Genomic DNA, 22,059 nt, shown 5'->3' on the forward strand with positions numbered 1-22,059 from the left:
TGACGGAGTTTTACACAATCCCGACGGAAATATATCTACTGCCTTCACATGTGCCTACAGTTCTCTCCTAGTAATGCATTAATCTAGCCTTCATTTGATTATCGTTCTCTCAGTTGTTAACCCTATTTCAGTGGATAGCACTCATGTCTCTGATTCAGAAGATTACCAACTAGAGCATAACATTGAAACTGACCTTGTACTGCACGAGTAATGGAGTGCGGCATTGCTGGAGGTGCTCTCTTTCCAACAGGTTGTGAAAACAAGGATCCATCTTCCATCTCAAATTTATAAATAGATACATGGGAGTTCTCCACAATGTCTGGTCAATAAACATCCCTCAGCCAAGGGGCTCTTGTGGTTCAATGTTATTGTCCCTACATCTGGGCCTGAAGTTCTGGGTCCAAGCCTCTATTAAACAATCGTGGAGTAAATATGTGTCTGAAGAAATCGATTAAAAATATCAATAATCACTTAACCAACATTAGCACAAACAATTGGTTTATGTCATTGTTGTCTGTGAGACCTTATTGTGCACAAATTAGCTACCACATTCCTTACATCAGTGACTACACCTCAAAAGTTCTTCATTGGTAGAGGATGTTGTAGAAGATACAAAAATGCTGCTATTTCCTGCAACGTAGACACATAATTATGTGTGAGCTATGTATATTTTTATAATCGTTTTAGCATCTTAACTCAATCCAAAGCCTTTCATAGTAGCTATATAAAATAAAATTTAACGCCGGCATTTAAGGAGATATTAAATAAGGTGACCAAAAGCTTGGCCAGAGAGGTAGGTTTTAAGTAACATCCTAAAGGAATAAAGAGAGGCAGAGTGTGTGTGTGTGTGTGTGTGCGCGCGCGCGCCTGTAGGTGAAAAAATGCCACCATAGGCAGATCAATAATAAAAAAGGCATTTTTAAAAGGGAATTGAAAGAAAAAGGATGAGCATTTTGAGGTTGAAATGTTGCTTAACCAAGTGGAAATGCTAGCGGGCAGAGGGTGGATAGTGGATTGGGACATAAAACATGTTGTGACCATGGAATTTTGCATGACCTTACTTTTATAAGTCTTCCCACAGAACTGACAGACCTGATGGATGGAAATGATATAATTTCCATTTTTATCTCAGTTGCCGATACTTTTTAAAAATATATATCTGGTTTAAAGTTACATGTAAACATCTCAATTTTACTTTTTGTACATCGTATTTTAATGATTCAAAAATTTAGGGTATTTCATATTTTCTGCTCAAGTGATCACATTAAACATTGCAATACTGTGCGAATGATTCCAAGTATACCAGTGAGTGTAGAGGCTTGCTTATTGCAGCTCTGCATCCTATACTAGAAATATCAAAGTAAACCTACAGCATGCCTGAGAGAACAAATATTTATCTATTTGGGATAGATTGGTAGCCTTATTGAGCTTGAATTTGGTCTTGTCACTCTTCTAGAGTTGGCCTTAATTCAACTGACTGATGGAGGGTTCAAGGTCTTCTTTCTATCTCTAAATGATGAATTAAGTGCATTTTAAGCATCGGAAATCTTAATCAAATTTCCAAGGTGATGCACACACAGAATGCAATCATTACAATTTTCCATTGATTTTAATAACAGCTAGTTAAAAACAAACTATCTGAAGTGGCCCACTGGAAAGAGATTATGCAATTGAGGTTTGTATTTCTGTGACTGAGTAAAGGCAACCTGCAGTGAAATGCATTATGAGGCAGGACAACAATAACAGTGTGCATGTATCACACCTTTAAATTCATAAAATACCTCCAAGATGCTTAGCTGGAATGATATCAAATAAAATTTGACGGTGACGCACATAAGGTAATAGTAGGACAGGTTAAAGAGATATGTCCATAAGACCATAAGGCATAGGAGTGGAAGTAAGGCCATTCAGCCCATCGAGTCCACTCTGCCATTTAATCATAGCTGATGGGCACTTCAACGCCACTTACCTGCACTCTCCTCGTAGCCCTTAATTCCTTGCGAGATCAATAAGTTATCAGTCTCTGCCTTGAAGACACGTCCCTGCCTCCACTGCACTCCATGGCAATGAATTCCACAGGTCCACCACTCTTTGTCTCCTCATTTCCGTTCTAAATTGACCCCCTCTAATTTTAAGGTTGCGCCTACAGGTCCTAGTCTCCCCGCCAAATGGAAATAACTTCCCAGCGCCCACCCTTTCTAAGCCATGCATTATCTTGTAAGTTTCTGTTAGAGCTCCCTTCAACCTTCTAAACTCTAATGAATACAATCCCAGGCTCCTCAGCCATTCATCGAACATTAGGCCTACCATTCCAGGGATCATCCGTGTGAATCTCCATAGGCCACACTCCAGTGCCATTATGTCCTTCCTGAGGTGTGGGGCCCAAATTGGACACAGTATTTTAAATGGGGCCTAACTAGACCTTTATAAAGTCTCAGAAGCACATCGCTGCTTTTATATTCCAACCCTCTTGAAATAAATGACAACATTACATTTGCTTTCTTAACCACCGACTCAACCTGCACATTAACCTTGAGAGAATCGTGGATTAGCACTCCTAGATCCCTCTGTACTATGGCTTTATGAATTTTCTCATCGTTTCAAAAATAGTCCATGCCTATATTCTTTTTTCCAAAGTGCAAGACCTCACATTTGCTCATGTTGAATTTCATCAGGCATTTCTTGGACCATTCTCCTAAACTATCTAAATCTTTCTGCAGCCACCCCACCTCCTCAGAACTACCTGCCTGTCCACCTAACTTCATATCATCGGCAAACTTCGCCAGAATGTCCCCAGTCCTTTCATCCAGATCATTAATATATAAAGTGAACAGCTGCGGCCCCAACACTGAACCATGTGGGACACCACTGGTCACTAGCTACCATTCCAAAAAAACCTTTTATCCCAACTCTCTGCCTTCTGTCAGACAGCCAATCCTCAATCCATGCCAGTAGCTCACCTCAAACATCATGGGCCCTCACCTTATTCAGCAGCCTTCCATGAGGCACTTATTAAAGGCCTGTTGGAAGTCTAGATAGATAACATGCACTAGGCTTTCCTGGTCTAACCTACTTATTACCTCTTCAAAGATTTCTAACAGGTTTGGCAGGCATGGCCCCCCCCTTATTAAACCCATGTTCTAATCTGACTTGTTCTAATCTGACCCTGCACTTCCAAGAATTTAGAAATAGAACATAGAACATAGAAAAGTACAGCACAGAACAGGCCCTTTGCCCCACAATGTTGTGCCGAGGTTTAATCCTAATGTAAAATATAATAACTTAACCTATACACCGCTCAACTCACTGTTATCTATGTGCATGTCTAGCAGTCACTTAAATGTCCCCAATGACTCTGCTTCCACCACCACGGCTAGCAACGCATTCCATGCATTCATAAGTCTCTGCGTAGATGGATTCTAGAATTTTACCAACAACCGAGGTTAGGCTAATTGGCCTATAATTTTCCATCTTTTGTCTTGATATATTCTTGAACAAGGGGGTTACAACAATGATCTTCCAATCATCTGGGACTTTCCCTGAGTCAAGTGATTTTTGAAAGATTACAACCAACGCCTCTGCCATTTCCTCAGCCACCTCCCTCAGAACTCTAGGATGTAGCCCCTTGGGGCCTGGAGATTTATGAATTTTTAGACCTTTTAGCTTTCCTAGCACTTTCTCTTTAGTAATGGCTACCATACTCAATTCTGTCCCCTGACTCTGCTTAATTGTTTGGATATTACTCATGTCTTCCACTGTGAAGACTGTTGCAAAGTACTTATTAAGTTATAGAGTCAGAGAGTCATAGAGATGTACAGCATGGAAACAGACCCTTCGGCCCAACCCGTCCATGCCGACCAGATATCCCAACCCAATCTAGTCCCACCTGCCAGAACCCGGCCCATATCCCTCCAAACCCTTCCTATTCATATACCCATCCAAATGCCTCTTAAATGTTGCAATTGTACCAGCCTCCACCACATCCTGTGGCAGCTCATTCCATACACACACCACCCTCTGCGTAAAAAAGTTGCCCCTTAGGTCTCTTTTATATATTTCCCCTCTCACCCTAAACCTATGCCCTCTAGTTTTGGACTCCCCAATCCCAGGGAAAAGACTTTGTCTGTTTACCCTATCCATGCCCCTCATAATTTTGTAAACCCCTATAAGGTCGCCCCTCAGCCTCCGACGCTCCAGGGAAAATAACCCCAACCTGTTCAGCCTCTCCCTGTAGCTCAGATCCTCCAACCCTGGCAACATCCTTGTAAATCTTTTCTGAACCCTTTCAAGTATCACAACATAGGAAGGAGACCAGCATTGAACCCAATATTCCAACAGTGGCCTAACCAATGTCCTGTACAGCTGCAACATGACCTCCCAACTCCTGTACTCAATACTCTGACCAATAAAGGAAAGCATACCAAATGCCTTCTTCACTATCCTATCTACCCGCGATTCCACTTTCAAGAAGCTATGAACCTGCACTCCAAGGTCTCTTTGTTCAGGGACATTCTCTAGGACCTAACCATTAAGTGTATAAGTCCTGCTAAGATTTGCTTTCCCAAAATGCAGCACCGCGCATTTATCTGAATTAAACTCCATCTGCCAGTTCTCAGCCCATTGGCCCATCTGGTCAAGATCCTGTTGTAATTTGAGGTAACCTTCTTCACTGTCCACTACACCTCCAATTTTGGTGGTCTGCAAACTTACTAACTCTACCTCTTATGCTCCCATCCAAATCATTAAATGACAAAAAGTAGAGGACCCAGCATCAATCCTTGTGGCACTCCACTGGTCACAGGCCTCCAGTCTGAAAAACAACCTTCCACCACCACCCTCTGTCTTCTTCCTTTGAGCCAGTCCTGTATCCAAATGGCTAGTTCTTCCTGTATTCCATGAGATCTAACCTTGCTAATCAGTCTCACATGGGGAACCTTGTCGTACGCCTTACTGCAGTCCATATAGATCACATGTACCACTCTGCCCTCATCAATCTTCTTTGTTGCTTCTTGAAAAAACTCAATCAAGTTTGTGAGACATGATTTCCCACTACAAAGCCATGTTGACCATCCCTAATCAGTCCTTGCCTTTCCAAATACACGTACATCCTGTCCCTCAGGTTTCCCTCCAACAACTTGCCCACCACTGAGGTCAGGCTCACCAGTCTATAGGTCCCTGGCTTGTCTTTGCCGCCCTTCTTTAACAGTGGCACCACATTTGCCAACCTCCAATCTTCTGGCACCTCACCTGTGACTATCGATGACACAAATATCTCAGCAAGAGGCCCAGCAATCACTTCTCTAGCTTCCTACAGAGTTCTCGGGTACACCTGATCAGGTCCTGGGGATTTATCCACCTTTAACCCTTTCAAGACATTTCTTCCTCTGTAATCTGGACATTTTGCAAGATGTCACCATCTATTTCCCTACAGTCTATATCTTCCATATCCTTTTCCACAGTAAATACTGATGCAAAATATTCATTTAGTATCTCCCCCATTTTCTGTGGCTCCACACAAAGGCCGCTTTGCTGATCTTTGAGGGGTCCTATTCTCTCCCTAGTTTCTTATTTCTCAGTTCCACCCAAATAACTTCCCTGGATGTATTTCCGGGAATATCCTCCCTCAGCACATCTGTAATGCTATCCCTTATCAAAAATGCCACTCCCCCCCGTCTCTTGCCTCCCTTTCTATCCTTCCTGTAGCATTTGTATGCTGGAACATTAAGCTGCCAGTCCTGCCCATCTCTGAGCCATGTTTCTGTAATTGCTATGATATCCCAGTCCCATTTTCCTAACCATGCCTTGACTTCATCTGCCTTCCCTGTTCGGCCCCTTGCATTGAAATAAATGCAGTTTAATTTATTAGTCCTACCTTGTCCCTGCCTTCCCTGACTGTTTGATTCGTTTCTGTTCTCAACTGTACCAGCCTCAGATGGATCTCTTTCCTCACTATCTCCCTGGGTCCCACCCACCCCCCCCACCTTACTAGTTTAAATCCACTCAAGCAGTTCTAGCAAATTTCCTTGCCAGTATATTAGTCCCCTTCCAATTTAGGTGCAATCCGTCCTTCTTGTACAGGTCACTTCTACGCCAAAAGAGATTCCAATGATCCAAAAATGTGAATCCTTCTCCCATACACCAGCTCCTCAGCCATGCATTCATCTGCTCTAACCTCCTGTTCCTGCCCTTACTAGCTCATAGCACTGGGAGTAATCCAGATATTACTACCCTTGAGGACCTCCTTTTTAAATTTCTGCCTTACTCTCTGTAATCTCCCTTCAGAATCTCAACCTTTTCCCTTCCTATATCGTTGGTTCCAACGTGGACAATGACCTCTTGCTGGCCCCTCTCCTCCGTGAGAACATTCTGCACCCTCTCTGAGACATCCTTGATTCTAGCACCAGGGAAACAACACACCATTCTGCTTTTTCTCTGCTGGCCACAGAAATGTCTGTCTGTACCTCGGACTACAGAATCCCCTAACACAATTGATCTCTTGGAAGCTGACGTACCCCTCGTTGCATTAGAGCCAATCTCAATACCAGAAACGTGGCTGTTCGTGCTACGTTCCCCTGATAATCCATCACCCCTTATGTTTTCCAAAACTGCATACCTGTTTGAACTGGGTATAATAATGGAAACATCTTCTCCATTTCCACTCTATCCAGACCTCTCTACATTCTGTAAGTTTCAGTGAGATTGTCCCTCATCCTTCTAAACTCTATTGACTACATACTCAGAGTCCTCAACCACTCCTCATATGACAAGCTTTTCATCCCTGGGATCATTCTTGTAAATTTCTTCTGGACCACCTTCAAGGCCAACACATCCTTCCTTAGATGCAGGGCCCAAAACTTCTTACAAATACAGTCTGATTAGAGCCTCATACATCCTCAGTAGTTCATCCCCACTCTTATATTCTAGCCATCTCAAAATGAATGTTATTGTTATATTTGCCTTCCCAACTTTCCATTCAACCTGCAAGTTGACTTTAAGAGAATCTTGAAATTGGATACCCAAGTCCTCATTGCTTCAGATTTCTGAAGGCTTTCCCAATTTAAAAAGTAGTCTTGGTCCTTGTTCTTCCTACCAAAGTACATAACTTCCACACTGTAAGTAATCTAATCTAATCCAATCTAATCTAATCTAATACACTTCACCACATTACATTCCATCTGCCACTTCTTTACCCAGATGCCTAGCCTGTCAAAGTTCTTCTGCAGGTTCCTCACTTCCTCATCATTACCTATCCCTCCATCTATCTTTTGTGTCATGTACAAATATTTCTCTCAGTTCCTTCGTCCAGATTGTTAATGTATTGACTTCTGTGGTACTCCACTAATCATTGAATACCATCCCAAAAAGGTCTTTAAAGGACACAGTTCAGGGTACCACAGAGATTTAACCTACTTTTGGGATTTTTTGACAGTTAGGTTAATAGATCTTTATCCTGTCCTTCATGGGGTTCATGCCCCTACAACCAATGACCTCCGACCCTTGCCATGGCCCTTCAAAACCACATGTGAGGCTATGTTCCCAACCATCCATCCCTGTTGCTATTCATAATACTCATTCCAGACTGTACACTTTCAAAAATTGATTCATGCGATGTGGGTATTGCTAGCTGGTCCAACATTTATTGCCCATCCTTTCTTGCTCTTGAAAAGTTGTTTGTGAGGTGTTTTCTTGAACTGCTGCAGTCCATTCAGTGCAGGTGCACCCACAGCACTGTCAGGGCAGGAGTTTCAGGATCTTTTGAACAGGTTCTTGACTTTGAGGTTCTGGATATTTTTAAAAGATGAGGACCAGCAAGCTGATAAGAATTTCTTAAATATTTACAGAAACGTTCTCCATTTGAACCTGCATCCATCAGGTCCAAGTTCAAAATTCCATGTACAGCTATTAACATAACAGCTATGACCTCGTTATCCTATGTTAGTGTATCCACACTTTGAGACTGGCAGGAGTAAATGAGAAGTCTGCTAAAAGGCATGGTATCTTTGATTTTACTAATAGTGGAACAGAGCACACAAGCGTAGAATTTAAGCTAAACCTTCAGAAGACACTGGTTAGGCCTGAACTGGAGTGTTGCATCCAATTCTGCACAAAACACTACAGGAGGGATGTCAAGACCTGTGCAATGGTGTGAAGGAAATTTATAGACTGGTTTCATGGAAAGGGCACTTTAGATCTGTGAAGAGACCTGATGCTCACTTTAAAGCAGAAACGTGAAAAGGAAATTTGAGCGAGGTGTTCAAACCTATGAAAGGTTCTGATAAGCGGAAATAAAGAGAAACTGTTTTGGTGACAGGTGAGTCAATATATAGAGATGTAGATTTATGATAGTTGATAAAAGAACTAGAGGTGAGAATGAGGAGAATATTTTTGACACAATAAGTTGTTATGAAAAACTGGTGGAAGCAAATTCAACTGTAACTTTCAAAAGGGATCTTATAAATATTTGAAAGGAAACAACTGCAAGGCTCAGGGGCAAAAGAGATAAGAAAAGATTACAGACAGTAAGAAATTATTTTTATGTCAGGTAAGCTGGTCCACTGATATAGGATAACATGCCATATTCATTATTTTGACTACTGTGGGGAGATAAATTGCACTGACTAATGATAACATCTGTAAAATATGTTCACCTTACTGTAAAATACACAAAAAGCCTCAACTCACCAAATACCTTCTGGGTCTACTATTGGGGTGATTAAAGAGGAACAAAGGGTTATCATTGATCAGAAAGTGAACAGTACCACTAACTAATGCAAACAAAGCAGGTCAGAGAATAGGAATTCTGAGGAGAGTAGCTCACCTTCCGACTTCTCCAAAGTTCCGTCCACCATGTACAAGGCACAGCTCAGCGGCCTGATTGAATACTCTCTAACTGTCTGGATAAATACTCTGACAAAACTCAAGATGATCAGTACTATCAAAACAGCCAGTTTGATCAGCATCCATTTAATCATACACCATTTTAAATATTCACTCCAGCACACAGCAGCAGTGGGTATCATCTGCAGAGTACTCTGCTGTATATTATGTCTCTCCTCACGACCCCCACTACACTCCTGACTAACAACTAAGTAAGACTTTATCAACTTTCCAGCCCAGCCAACCTAGAAAGCCCAGGGCAGCAGATACTACTCAACATTTCAAATTTCCCTCTAAGTCACACGCCATCCTCATTTGGAATTGTATCACTATTCCTTCATTGGTACTAGATCAAAATCCAGAGTCTCTCTGCCTAAAGGCATTGTGGGTGTGCCTACACCACATGGAATGCACATAGTTGGCACATCATCATCTTTTCAACATCATTTAGGAATGGCCAATAAATGCTGGTCTGACCAGTGATGCTCACATCTCAAGAATAAAGAGAAACAAGAATGATGTGATCATTCAGCCAGGATTACAAAGAGTGTACTATTGTTAGTCAGCATGGAGCAGTAGATATGGAACATAAGAGTCATCTCCCACACTTGGACCACTTAGAGGTCCTCAGAATTAATATAGAAAATCTTAAATTTTGATCCCTTCGTTCTCAAAAGACTCGATATGCTGAAGGGCAAAGGGTGTCGGGTAGGTCAACTAGAATTTTAGAATTGAAACTGATCCATGATCCATGTAATTGGAAGAATAGCAATATGGAGTAAAAACTGGTAAATGGAATAGATACAGTTCTACTTGGCTATTGGAACAAATTTGAGGTGTTAAATAGGCTTCTGTTGTACCTAAGAATTTGTAAAATGCTAAAGGTGGAGGTCCCTGTTAATCTAATGGTGATAATGAGAAAGGTAACAGTGGATGTGGTGGTTCTGTTCGCCGAGCTGGGAATTTGTCTTGCAAACGTTTCATCCCCTGTCTAGGTGACATCCTCAGTGCTTGGGAGCCTCCTGTGAAGCGCTTCTGTGATGTTTCCTCCGGCATTTATAGTGGTTTGTCTCTGCTGCTTCCGGTTGTCAGTTCGAGCTGTCCGCTGTAGTGGCCAGTATATTGGGTCCAGGTCGATGTGTTTGTTGATAGAGTCTGTGGATGAGTGGCACTCATCCACAGACTCTATCAACAAACACATCGACCTGGACCCAATATACCGGCCACTACAGCGGACAGCTCGAACTGACAACCGGAAGCGGCAGAGACAGGCCACTATAAATGCCGGAAGGAACAGCACAGAAGCGCTTCACAGGAGGCTCCCAAGCACTGAGGATGTCACCTAGACAGGGGATGAAACGTTTGCAAGACAAATTCCCAGCTCGGTGAACAGAACCACAACGAGCACCCGAGCTACAAATCTTCTCCCAAACTTTGGTAACAGTGGATAACTGAATTGAAGAAAACACGCATCATTACAATAGTAATGGCTGGATTTATACTTAGTTTAATTCTAAGATATTAAGAAATACGAACAGAGTATGATTTTTAACTCGTCAAGCTTGTCTCACCATCCAATAAGATCATGGCTAATCTGAATCTGACCTTATCTTCACTTTCTTGCTTATCATCCAACTCTATTGTTAATTAAATATCAGTCTAACTCAGCCTTGAATATATTCAAAGACCAAGCCTTCGCTATACCCTGTGGAAGTGAATTCTAAAGACTAATGCCGATTTGGGAATAAATCTAGAGATTGTAAACAATATATAACTGCAAAATGATGGTAGAAAAACAATGTCCATTTATTTACGATTACAAAATCTGTTAAATAGAATGAAAAGTGATCAATAATGTGCCTTTGAAGTGGTTTTCTAGAATTCCATTCAAGGGTTAAAACTCCGCAGTGCATTTTTCCTGTTACAATCTGTGTTTGACAGCATAAGTTATCAAATTGTGAAATCATATTGTGCAATTTCATTCACTTTGGGGGATGGCAATGACCTAATGGCACGATGGCCCGACTATTAATCCAGAGACCCAGGTTCCAGCTTCCCAGAAATCAGACCTGGGTTCAAATCCTTGGCAGGTAGTAGAATTTGAAATCAATAAAGATCTGGAATTAAGAGTCCAATGATGACCATGAATCCATTGTCAACAGTTGGAAAAACCCATCTGGTTCACTAATATCCTTTAGGGAAAAAAACTGTCATCCTTGCCTGGTCTGGCCTATAAGTGACTCCAGACCCACAGCAATGTGGTTGATCTTAACTATCCTCTGGGATGGGCAATAAACACTAGCCTAGCTAGCAATGCCATCATCCTGTGAATGAATACATAAAAACAAAAATACAGTGCACATGGGGCAGGATCAAGCACTCAGTTTAACTACATGCTATCCGTAATGCCATGTATAGACATTTTACACAGTCCAAATGGGGGGCATTGTTTTGTGTGTGTGTGTGTGTGTGTTCACCACATGTGAGAGTGTGTGAGATGTGTATTTGTGAGATGTGTATGTGAGAGTGTGTGTGTGTGTCTGTCTGTCTGTGCACCACGTGTGAGAGTGTGTGAGATATGTGTGTGTGTGTGTGTGTGTGTGTGTGTGTGTGTGTGTGTGTGTGTGTGTGTGTATGTGAAGGCACTAGCCCATTTATAGCGTAAAGGGAATCCATGGTGGGTAACTTTGGAGTTATCTGTCATCATGGTAGAGAGTACATGGTATCCACTTCTAGTTCTGCCATTGGGAACTGTATTCTATGGTTTAAGTAATGTAAAGATATAGTGGGGAATTCTCCTGCATTTCAATGAAATAGCATAATAGTTACATTTATGTGCACCTCAGAAGTAGATTTGTTGAATATCTCATCCAAAACCAACCATAATCTTCTGGCACATATTGCATATTGAAGTCACAACTTTCCGATCAGAGATAGAAATGCTCTCTGATGAACCAGGGTTAGGTGCTGGTACCCTGCTCGCAGGAAAGTGTAGCTGTAATGGCTGAGTGGTTAAGGCGTTGGACTCGAAATCCAATGGGGTTTCGTCACGCAGGTTCAGACCCTGCTCGCAGTGGGCTCCTAATCTTGGGCGGCACCATTGCTCAGTGGTCACCACTGCTGCCTCACAGCACCAAGGTCCCAGGTTCGATTCCAGCCTCGGGTGACGGTCTGTGTGGAGTTTGCACATTCTCCCCGTGTCTGGGTGGGTTTTCTCCGGGTGCTCCGGTTTCCTCCCACAGTCCAAAGGTGTGCAGGTCAGGTGAATTGGCCATGCCAAATTGCCCATAGTGTTAGGTGCGTTAGTCAGAGGGGAGTGGGTTACTCTTCGGAGGGTCGGTGTGGACTTGTTGAGCCGACGGGCCTGTTTCCACACTGTAGGGAATCTAATCTAATCTAATCATGAGTTTGACCCACTTGTGCTGAAATGATGCTCTGAGCATTTCCTATGGGAAACAGAATTTAGTTGGTAATTCAGTGCAGACAGAAATACGAAACAAAAAGCGCCTACATTGCATCAATCCTATGTTGGCCACAATGCATAGAATTTAGGTTAAATTGTTGTACCAATGTGAGGCTGTAACCTTATACACATAGAATTCACTTCTTCCTCTCTATTCAGCTGACACCAATAATTTATATTTGCATAAAAGCTTTAACGTAAAAGAACACCCCAAGATACTTCACAGATGCATTCTTAAACAAGATTCATGTGACATAAGAAAACATAAGTGCAACTGACCAAAGGCTTTAATAATGAGGGAAATTTAAGAATCCTCTTTAAGAAAGAGGAGAGTAAGGCAGAGAACAATGAAAACAGTGGAACTTTTGGTTATCATTTATTCCTCAATCAAGATCACAGACAGATAATTGATCATTTATCACATACTGTGAGAGTTCGCTGGACTGAAGTTTGCTGCCTATTTTTTTACATTACACTATGACAGAACCACAGAATCATTATAGTACATTAGGTGGCCATTTGGCCTGTCATATACATGCTGTCTCTGAGGGAAAAATTCACTCCTGCTGTTTCCCTACTGCTTCAAAACTATTTGAATGACAGACATCAAAAATAGGATATAAGTGTTATACAAATGTGATTCTATCTTGACATCTCTATTTTATCTCCAAGTTTTCTCTCCATTATAGTCCTTATTTTTATGTGAGGAGCATTGTATAAAAACAGCTTGTTACGTCTAATACCATGGAATGTAAACCTTCAAGGGTGAATTATTTAGTAAAAACCCTGATATGTGGTTTCTGCATAAAAATCTAAAGATATAAACACTAGATTCCTTATGTTAGTCACTGTTAGTCACTTGCATACGAAAGTCAATTGCTTCCTCCCTAAAAGCGTTTATTATGGCAAATTCTATTGATTTGCCTCTCAGAAAGCCTGGGTTGGCCTAACTGAAATCTTTAAGATGATTAAGCTATTTCCTATGGTAGGGAAATGCAGAACGAGGGGGTGTAATCTTAAAACTAGGTCATCCAGGGGTGATGTCAGAAAGCAGTTCTTTACACAGGATAAGTGGAAGTCTGGAACTTCTCTCAAAGCTGTGAGTTGACAATTTCAAAACTAAAATGGATATTTTTTTTGTTGGGTAAGGGTTTTGCAGATTATAGAATTAAAGTGAGTTAAGATCGAGTTCAGTCCTGATCGAATTGAATGTGGGCTCAAGGGATTGACTGACCTCCTCTGTTCCTTGTTTACATTGAGACGGCATTACTTTGAATATTAGCCAACTGCTTCAGAAATATCATATCTTTGGTAACTAGCAGTAACTTCCACTTATTCAAAGATAATAAGGCAGTGCTATTTTACATTAGACAGTTCCACATTACAGGATAGAAGGGTTTAAAAAATCTATTCGCTGAGGGCAAAAATAAACTTCAGGGATGAAAAGAGCAGAGCAAATAAGGGAATAGAGAGGACCTGCCTTGACTGCTGTTCTCCAAGAGTTCATAAATTTCTGTATTATCTGTGCTCAATGCCTATTGATAAGTTTCGGGTATTCTAGCCTTCAGTGCTCATGAAAGCCTTGCGGCAGCCATTCATTCTTCTGACAGGGAGCAATAACGGCAATCATTCCCACTGGCTTTTGTAAACACAGGACTGTGTGCTGAGAAACGGTGTCTGGGACGTGATCGATGGAAGTCGGATAGCAAATTCCATCACTGATATGAAGACCTGATATCAGTGATGGATGGCCATGTAGGTGGCAGGTACTGGGAGAAGCTGATATGCTAAAATGATAAGGGGAATAAAGTCAAGTTCTGCAGGTGTGGGATCAGCATTTTGGTTTCGTTCTGCTTTTACTCTTGAATCAGGAGCTTGTTTTTGTGGCTTTCTCTCTCATTCCCCCATTTTAATCTGTCCAAACATGGAAATCAACTGATCCAAGCATTAGTTGCACTATCCACAAACATTTGATTCCTCAACAATGCAGAACAAATGTCTCAGGTGGCAGTTTGTAATATCATGCCACTAATGTTGTTCCCATCTGTTCACATGAGCAAAACCAACATAGTATACAAAATCTCATGCAAGGACTGCACAAAACACTACATAGGACAAACAGGAAGACAGCTAACGATCCGCATCCATGAACACCAACTAGCCACAAAACTACACGACCAGCTATCCTTAGTAGCCACACACGCAGATGACAAGCAACATGAGTTTGACTGGAACAACACTACCATTATAGGACAAGCCAAACAGAGAACAGCCAGGGAATTCCTAGAGGCATGGCACTCATCCACAGATTCAATCAATAAGCACATCGACCTGGACCCAATATACCGGCCACTGTAGCGGACAGCTGGAACTGACAACCGGAAGCGGCAGATACAAACCACTATAAATGCCGGAGAAAAGATCACAGAAGCGCTTCACAGGAGGCTGTCAAGCACTGAGGATGTCACCTAGACAGGGGACGAAACGTCCGCAACACAAATTCCCAGCTCGGTGAACAGAACCACAACAATGAGCACCCGAGCTACAAATCTTCGCACAAACTTAGAACATCTGTTCCTTGTCCAACAATGCCTCTGCTTTAAACAACCAGTTACATTGTCCGACAGGATAAATGTAACAAATTGGATGTGCAAAGGAATGAATAAATGAAACATATATTTCCATGTTGCCATTAATAGTGTCTCAAAAGGGTTTGCAGTAAAAGAAATAGTTCTTCAAAGTGTAACCACTTGTAATGTTAGATTAATTGGAGCTGGGTCTTGTTTTGTTACAGAGAAAGGAACTGACTGGTGAGTCTTTGGTCAGCGTCTTTTCTATTCTTAAAATATAACTTAGTATACAAGTTGGTGATAAAGTTAATAAAATATATGAAAGGCAACTTAAGTACATGAATATAATCAAATAATTAAAATTAATTTAGATGGCACTTCAGGAGATGTGTTAATGCTGCAGAATATGGGAGCTCTTGGATACCATTATAATTAAGGTCATAGAGAACAGGGGAAAAGGAGGATCAGTGCATCACTTCTGGAATGGAAGGGTAAGAATCCATTTGACGTAGTCAACATAGGTACTATCGATATACACAGAACCAGGAAAAGATTCTGCTGAGGGGCTATGAGTAGCTCAGTGCAAATTTAAAAACGTGAAAATCCCTGAACTATGTGCAAATTATGATGTGGAGGTGCTGATGTTGAACTGGGGTGGACAAAGTTAAAAATCACACAACACCAGGTTATAGCCCAACTGGTTTATTTGGAAGCATTAGCTTTTGCAGCACTGCTCCTTCATCAAGCTACCTGATAAAGGAGCATTGCACCGAAAGTTCATCCTTCCAAACAAACCTGTTGGACTATAACCTGGTGTTGTGTGATTTTTAACCATGCGCAAATTAGTATAGAGTAAATAAGATTAGTGAGGTAAATGTGTGGATCAAAGACTGGTATGGAGAAATAAGGTTCAATTTCATGGGCCAGTAGCAAAGAGGGAGTTGTTCCATTGAGGAAGCTTTATTTGTAACATACTGGGATTAGTGTCCTGATTAATATAATTAGAATTGTAGATAGTGCTTTAAGCTAATTAGTAGGGGTGAGTTCAATTGAAGAAAGGTTTAAAAAATCAAAAAGAAACCAGATAGCAGAAGTGCAGGATACTGAAAAGGCAACGATAATCAAATAGTGAGGGAAAGTAGTAGTAAATATTTGCAGAAGAGTGCAGCAGAAATTAGAATAATGAATCTCAACTGTTGTTGCTTGGAAAGAATAAACTGAAGGATCGAAAAAGACATTACTGAATAATGAATTGGAGGAACCTTACTGATATTCAAGCTCTGAGTCCTTCACACAATCACTTTATCAGTGGATGAGTAGTGGCAGACATTTAGGCAGATATTTCATAATGCTCAGCAAAAGTTTATTCCAGTCAAAAAAGAAAGATTTGGTGAGAAGGGTAAACTACCCCTAGTTGACAAAAGCAATCAAAGAGAGGACTACATCAAAAGCTCAGGCAGACAAAGTAGGCAAAGGACTTTTTAAAAGAATAAACAGTGTATCAATAAAAAGCTAACTAAAAGGGAGAAAATTGATTAAGAAATTTATTGATTAATTGGCAAGAAATATAAAAACAAGCCTATTCGGTATTAGGGTCATGTTAATAAAGAGAGTAACTGAAGTAAAGGTAGGACCTTCAGAAGATGCAACTAGGAGATGCTAGCGGGGAACAGGAAAATGGATAGGATAATTAATCCAACACTTTACATTTGTCTTCATATGTACATTCCAAATATAACAGATAAACAAGGTGTTAATGGGGGAAAAGTCTTGAAACAGTCTCTATCATGAAGGCCAAATTACTTGACAAACTGTTGCACTAAAGACAAATTAAAGAGTTTTCAAAACAAAATAAAGGAATTGATAATGCACATTAAATTGAATAAAAAGGATCTGATGGCCTTTATGGAGACCTGGTTTCAGGATGACAAGGATTGGGCCTTGAATACTGGGGGATATGTGACATCCAAGAAAAAAAAGGGAACTAGGTAAAGGTGGGGGCGTGGAGTGTCTATCTATGGGCTACAAAGTAGGGAGACTATCAAACTTAAGGGGAAAAAAGCTTATAATTGCAGAAGAAAAATGTGTGGCAGATCAGATGATTGGTCAGAATATAAAGAGTGGCAGAAAATATCTAAAAGGCTAAGCAGGAAGAAGACTAGGAGAAGGATAGGAAGCTAACTCTGCTTTGTCTCCACAGATGCTATCAGACTAGATTAGACTAGATTCCCTACAGTATGGAAACAGGTCCTTCAGCTCAACAAGTCCACATCGACCCTCCGAAGGGTAACTCACCCAGACCCATTTTCCTACCCTATATTTACCCCTGACTAATGCACCTAACACTATGGGCAATTTAACATGGCCAATTCATTTAGCCTGCACATGAATTGGCCATGTTAAATTGTGGGAGGAAACTAGAGCACCCGGAGGAAACCCACGCAGACACGGGGAGAATGTGCAAACTCCACACAGGCAGTCGCCCGAGGCGGGAATCAAAGCCAGGTCCCTGGCGCTGTGAGGCAGCAGTGCTAACCACTGAGCCACTGTACTGAGTTTTTCCAGCAATTTCTGATTATCTGATTATCTGATTTCCAGCATCTATAGTTCTTTGGCTTTTTGATGTGAGGAAGCTGGTTGGTAATTTTAAAGTGGACAGCAAGAGTTTCTGCAGATACTTAAAAAGATAATAGTAAGTAAAGGTCTGTTGGTTTCTGGAGAGTGAGAATGGATAATAAGGAAATGGTAGGTGAAGTGGACCAATATCCTGTTTCCAACTTAATAATAGAGGATACAAAAAGCATTATGGGACTAGCTGTAAATCAAGAGGTCCAAGAGAGAAGGGAACTCAATTATGGATAATGTTATACTACGCAAAATGATCGAGCTGTAAGTTGACAAGTCTCTAGGTCCACATTGACTTTGCCCTATGGTCTTAAAAGTTGTTGCTGTTGAGCTAGTAGATGCATTGGTATAAATTTTCCAAATATTCCTAGGATTCAGGAAAGATTCCAATGGATTGCAAAAGTAACAAATACAACCCCACTATTAAACAGGAGGAGGAAAACAGAAAAATTATAGGCCAGTTACCTTAATGTCTGTCATGGGGAAGTTATTAGAATTAGTTATTAAAATAATTATAGCTGCACACTTAAACTCAAGTTAATCAGAAAGAGTCAGCATGATTTAGATTAGATTCCCTACAGTGTGGAAACAGGCCCTTCAGCCCAACCAATCCACACTGATCCTCCGAAGAGTAAGCCACCCAGACCGATTTCCTTCTGACTAACTCACCTAACACAATGGGCAATTTAGCATGTCCAATTCACCTGACCTGCACATCTGTGGACTGTGGGAGGAAACCGGAGCACCCGGAGAAAACCCACGTAGACACGGGGAGAATGTGAAAACTCCACACAGAGTCACCCGAGGCTGGAATCAAACCAGGACCCTGGTGCTGTGAGGCAGCAATGCTAACCACTGAGCCACCATGCTGCCCATTTAGTCAGAGGGAAACAATATTTGACCGAATTCTTTGAAGGAGTATCATGTGCTGTAGACATATCATACTTGGATTTCCAGAAGGCATTTGATAAGGTGCTACATCAAAGATTATTGTGGAAAAATAAAAGCTCATGATTTAGTGAGTAACATCTTAGCCTGGATAGATGAGTGGCTGCCTGGCAGAAAACAGAGCATTTGCATTAATGGGTGCCAAGTATAATTGATAGGATGTGATGAATAGAGTCTTGCAAGGGTCTTTGCTGGGACCTCAACGTTTCACAAATGACTTTGATAAGGGAAGCCTTGGTAACTACCTTTGCAGACAACAGCAAGATATGTAGGCAAGTATATTGTGAAGAAGACATAAGGAAGTTGCAGATAGATATAGTTGTACAGTGAATGTGCAAAAATATGGGAACTGCAATGTGAGGTTGTTCACTTTGACAGGAAAGATTAAAAACGCTTACTTAAACAGAGAATGACTGCAGAATTCCAAGGTACAGATTGATGTGGCTTTCCTGATGCATGAATTACAAGTATTAGTATGCAAGTGCAGTATGCAATCAAGAACACTAATGGGATGCTATGCTTTATTACAAGAGAAATTGAACATAAAGGTAAGGAAGTTATGCTTCAGTTATACCACATCTCAAATACTGTGTGCATCTTTGATCACTTTATTTGAGGAAGGATTATAAAGTCATTAGAGGAGGTTTATACAGCTGATCAAGAATGATTTCATTATGTTTATAACTGGGTTTGTTTCCACCAAGGTTTAGTGGAGTGAGGTTTGACTTGATTGAAGTGTACAAAATCTTGAATGGTCTCGACAAGATAGTGCTGGAAAGGATGTGTGCAGCATAATCCAGAACTAGAGGATACCATTTAAAAATTGAGAGTTGCCCTTTCGGGGCAGAGATAAATCTTGTTTTCTAAGTGTTGTGTGGGAATGAAACATGACCAGATCAGCAATGATATATTAAAGTGAAGTAGTCTCAAGAGGCAAAATGGTGTACTTTTTTTTTCTATGTTTCTATATATATTGCACAGCAATTTCACACAGATGTGATAAAGATCAGGTAAATTATTCATTGAATTACATTGCAAAAGGGATAAATATTGACCAAGACAGCAGGGAGAACTTCTTAAAATAGTTTCAGTAGGATGTTTTAGGTCAGATAGCAACTTGGTTTTAACCTCTCATCTGAAATACAGAACAATGCAGCACACCCTTAGCGTCACACTCTATTTAGGGATACTCTTAAGTGGAACCTGATGCCAAGGCTTTCTAGGTCAGTATCGAAAGTGGTAACCACTGAGCCATGATTGACTCCAATGCAGTACTGAAGGAATACAGCAGTATCTGAAATCTTATTCCCTTTTTTACACATTGAGTTGTGAACCCTATAGCATTGGAAGATCTCCCACTGTAGAGACAACAATCTTCCCTGCAACCAAACATCAGTCATTCATTGCATAGAATTACAGCAAAACTGGCACAACATTATGCTTCAGAGGAGTTTAATCCCACCCTACTTCATCCTATTCTATGAGCACAGTGTGCATGTACATCGATTCCTTTCTACCTCCTGCACTCAAAATGTTGAGACGAATAACAGATCCATTTACAAAGAAGCTAGATTAGCACAGGAGGGAGAAATAAATAGAAGGTTATGTCGGTAGAGTGGGATGGAAATGGACAGATGTGGCTCACGGAACATTAACATTCGACCTGGACGAGTTGGGATGATTGGAATGACCTACTGGTACATTGTGTACTCTATGAATTATCTAGTTTCTCCTTTAATTCATTCATTGTTCATTAAAATGGTTGCAGAACAAAAAGTACATTGAGTCAGTGCCAATTCACTACAAGAACAACTCTCCCATATTTTCTCAGTCCTGCATGTTTTTTCCTTCAAGGTGCATTTGAAAGCCATGAATGAATTTGCTTCTGTTACAGCCTGAGGCAGATCCAAATCACTTCTTGCATTAAGTATTTCCACAAGCATTTTTGTTTTTTTTTTGATAACCACTTTAATCTGTACCCATTGGTTCTTGCCCCCAATTTCAATTGGAGCAGTTTCCTTCCACTGACTCAGCTTGGGCAACTCATGATTTTGACTCCTCTGTCAAATCTCTTTTCAATCTTCTCAAAGGAGAAAACATCAACTTCTCCAATTTACCTATGAGTTGTTTCCTTGGACTGTGGTGCATGCTGAAAGATTCTTACTCAAATAATCCCAAAAAATCAAATTGCATTTCCAGGTAATTAAGCAAATGAAAAAATCCTTTGGAATATTTCTAATATGTGGCAAATGTAACCTATATATTCAAGTGCTTTCCTTTCGTTACAGATTCCTCTCATTCCTCACCATCAATGAATCACCTGTGCCTCAACTGCAATCTCACATCACTTTATTTCTTAATGATTTCTTCTTTTGACGTATAACTTAGAAATCACTGACTTGACAATCTCTCTTACCTCATTTAGACAGTCTGAGAAAGCCAGTGTCAACCTATCGATGGCACAATACAGCCTCATCCTGAATTTTCAATAGCAGACTGTCCTGTTTACAATTACACTGCCATGTCATTCAGTCTGTCCCAGTAGACTACACAAGCTCATTACAAATGTCAAAGGTTAGCGACGGTTGGAGAAAAAAAGTGCTCTGATGCACAAAATCCCCACAACAGACCGCATCATATTGACTTTAATTAGATCCAAAAGTGCACACTTTGTATTCATTACAATTGGTTTCTTTGCGAGCACGACGGGAAAAAAATTGTGCCAAACCTAATGAGTACAATAGCAAGCAACCTGTCAAGTAATTTGGAAAGGGAACAGTTCAGTTGAAGCATTGAACATTACAAAATTAGTCTTGCAAGAAGAAAATCTTATATTTTCTCTTGGTACTTTGAACACAAATGTAACAATGTGAAGTGCTATAATTTTCATCCATACTTGAGGGAACATTACTCCTTGCAGACTGCAACAGTGTAAATGTTGTTGAGCAAAACACTGCAATATTATGCACAGATTGCACTGGGTGGTGAAGCACATGCCAACAAGAAAAGTACCACATCTTAGAGTGAATAAAGTGCAGAGAAACTGGGTTTGTTCGCCTTTGAATAGTGTGGATTAATGGGAAATGTATTCAAGATAATCAGGAAGGGTCTTAATAAAGCAAATTGTGAGAAGCTATTTCCAGTGGTAAATGAGTAAGTCACCAAAGCATACATATTTAACATAGCTGCCAAAACTTCATAGGGTAAAATAAAGATTTTTTGTTAAAGCACACTGAGTACTTGTGATCTGGAACACATTGACTGAAAGGGTGGTGGAAGCATATTCAATAGTAACTTGGCACTGTATCACCTTGCAGCAGTAAGGCAGATGGGGAGTGTGAGAAAGGTTCACAAGACTGATTTGAAGGACAAAGGGATATTTGTCTTAATAGGAGACATTGAGTAGGTTAGGCATGCCTCCCCTCGCAGTTAGAAGAACAAAGATGATCTCATTGAAACATAAATTCTTCAAGGGCAAATGTTAGGAAGGCATTTCCCCTGGCTGTGGATTCTAGAAGATCCATGCTACAATATGGAACCTGTCATTTAGGAATGAGATGAGGACAAATTCCTTTA

At 40.7% G+C, this 22,059-nt stretch overlaps 1 protein-coding gene across 1 annotated transcript in view; it reads right to left on the bottom strand.

Annotated features, from left to right (window-relative positions):
- The window catches only part of LOC140493734 (spondin-1-like), a 334,053-nt gene that overhangs the window by 156,998 nt on the left and 154,996 nt on the right, over positions 1-22,059 (bottom strand). The gene's annotated exons all lie outside the window — the stretch shown is intronic.

Source organism: Chiloscyllium punctatum, chromosome 22 (genome assembly GCF_047496795.1).
Source record: "Chiloscyllium punctatum isolate Juve2018m chromosome 22, sChiPun1.3, whole genome shotgun sequence".
Classification (NCBI taxonomy): Eukaryota; Metazoa; Chordata; class Chondrichthyes; order Orectolobiformes; family Hemiscylliidae; genus Chiloscyllium; species Chiloscyllium punctatum.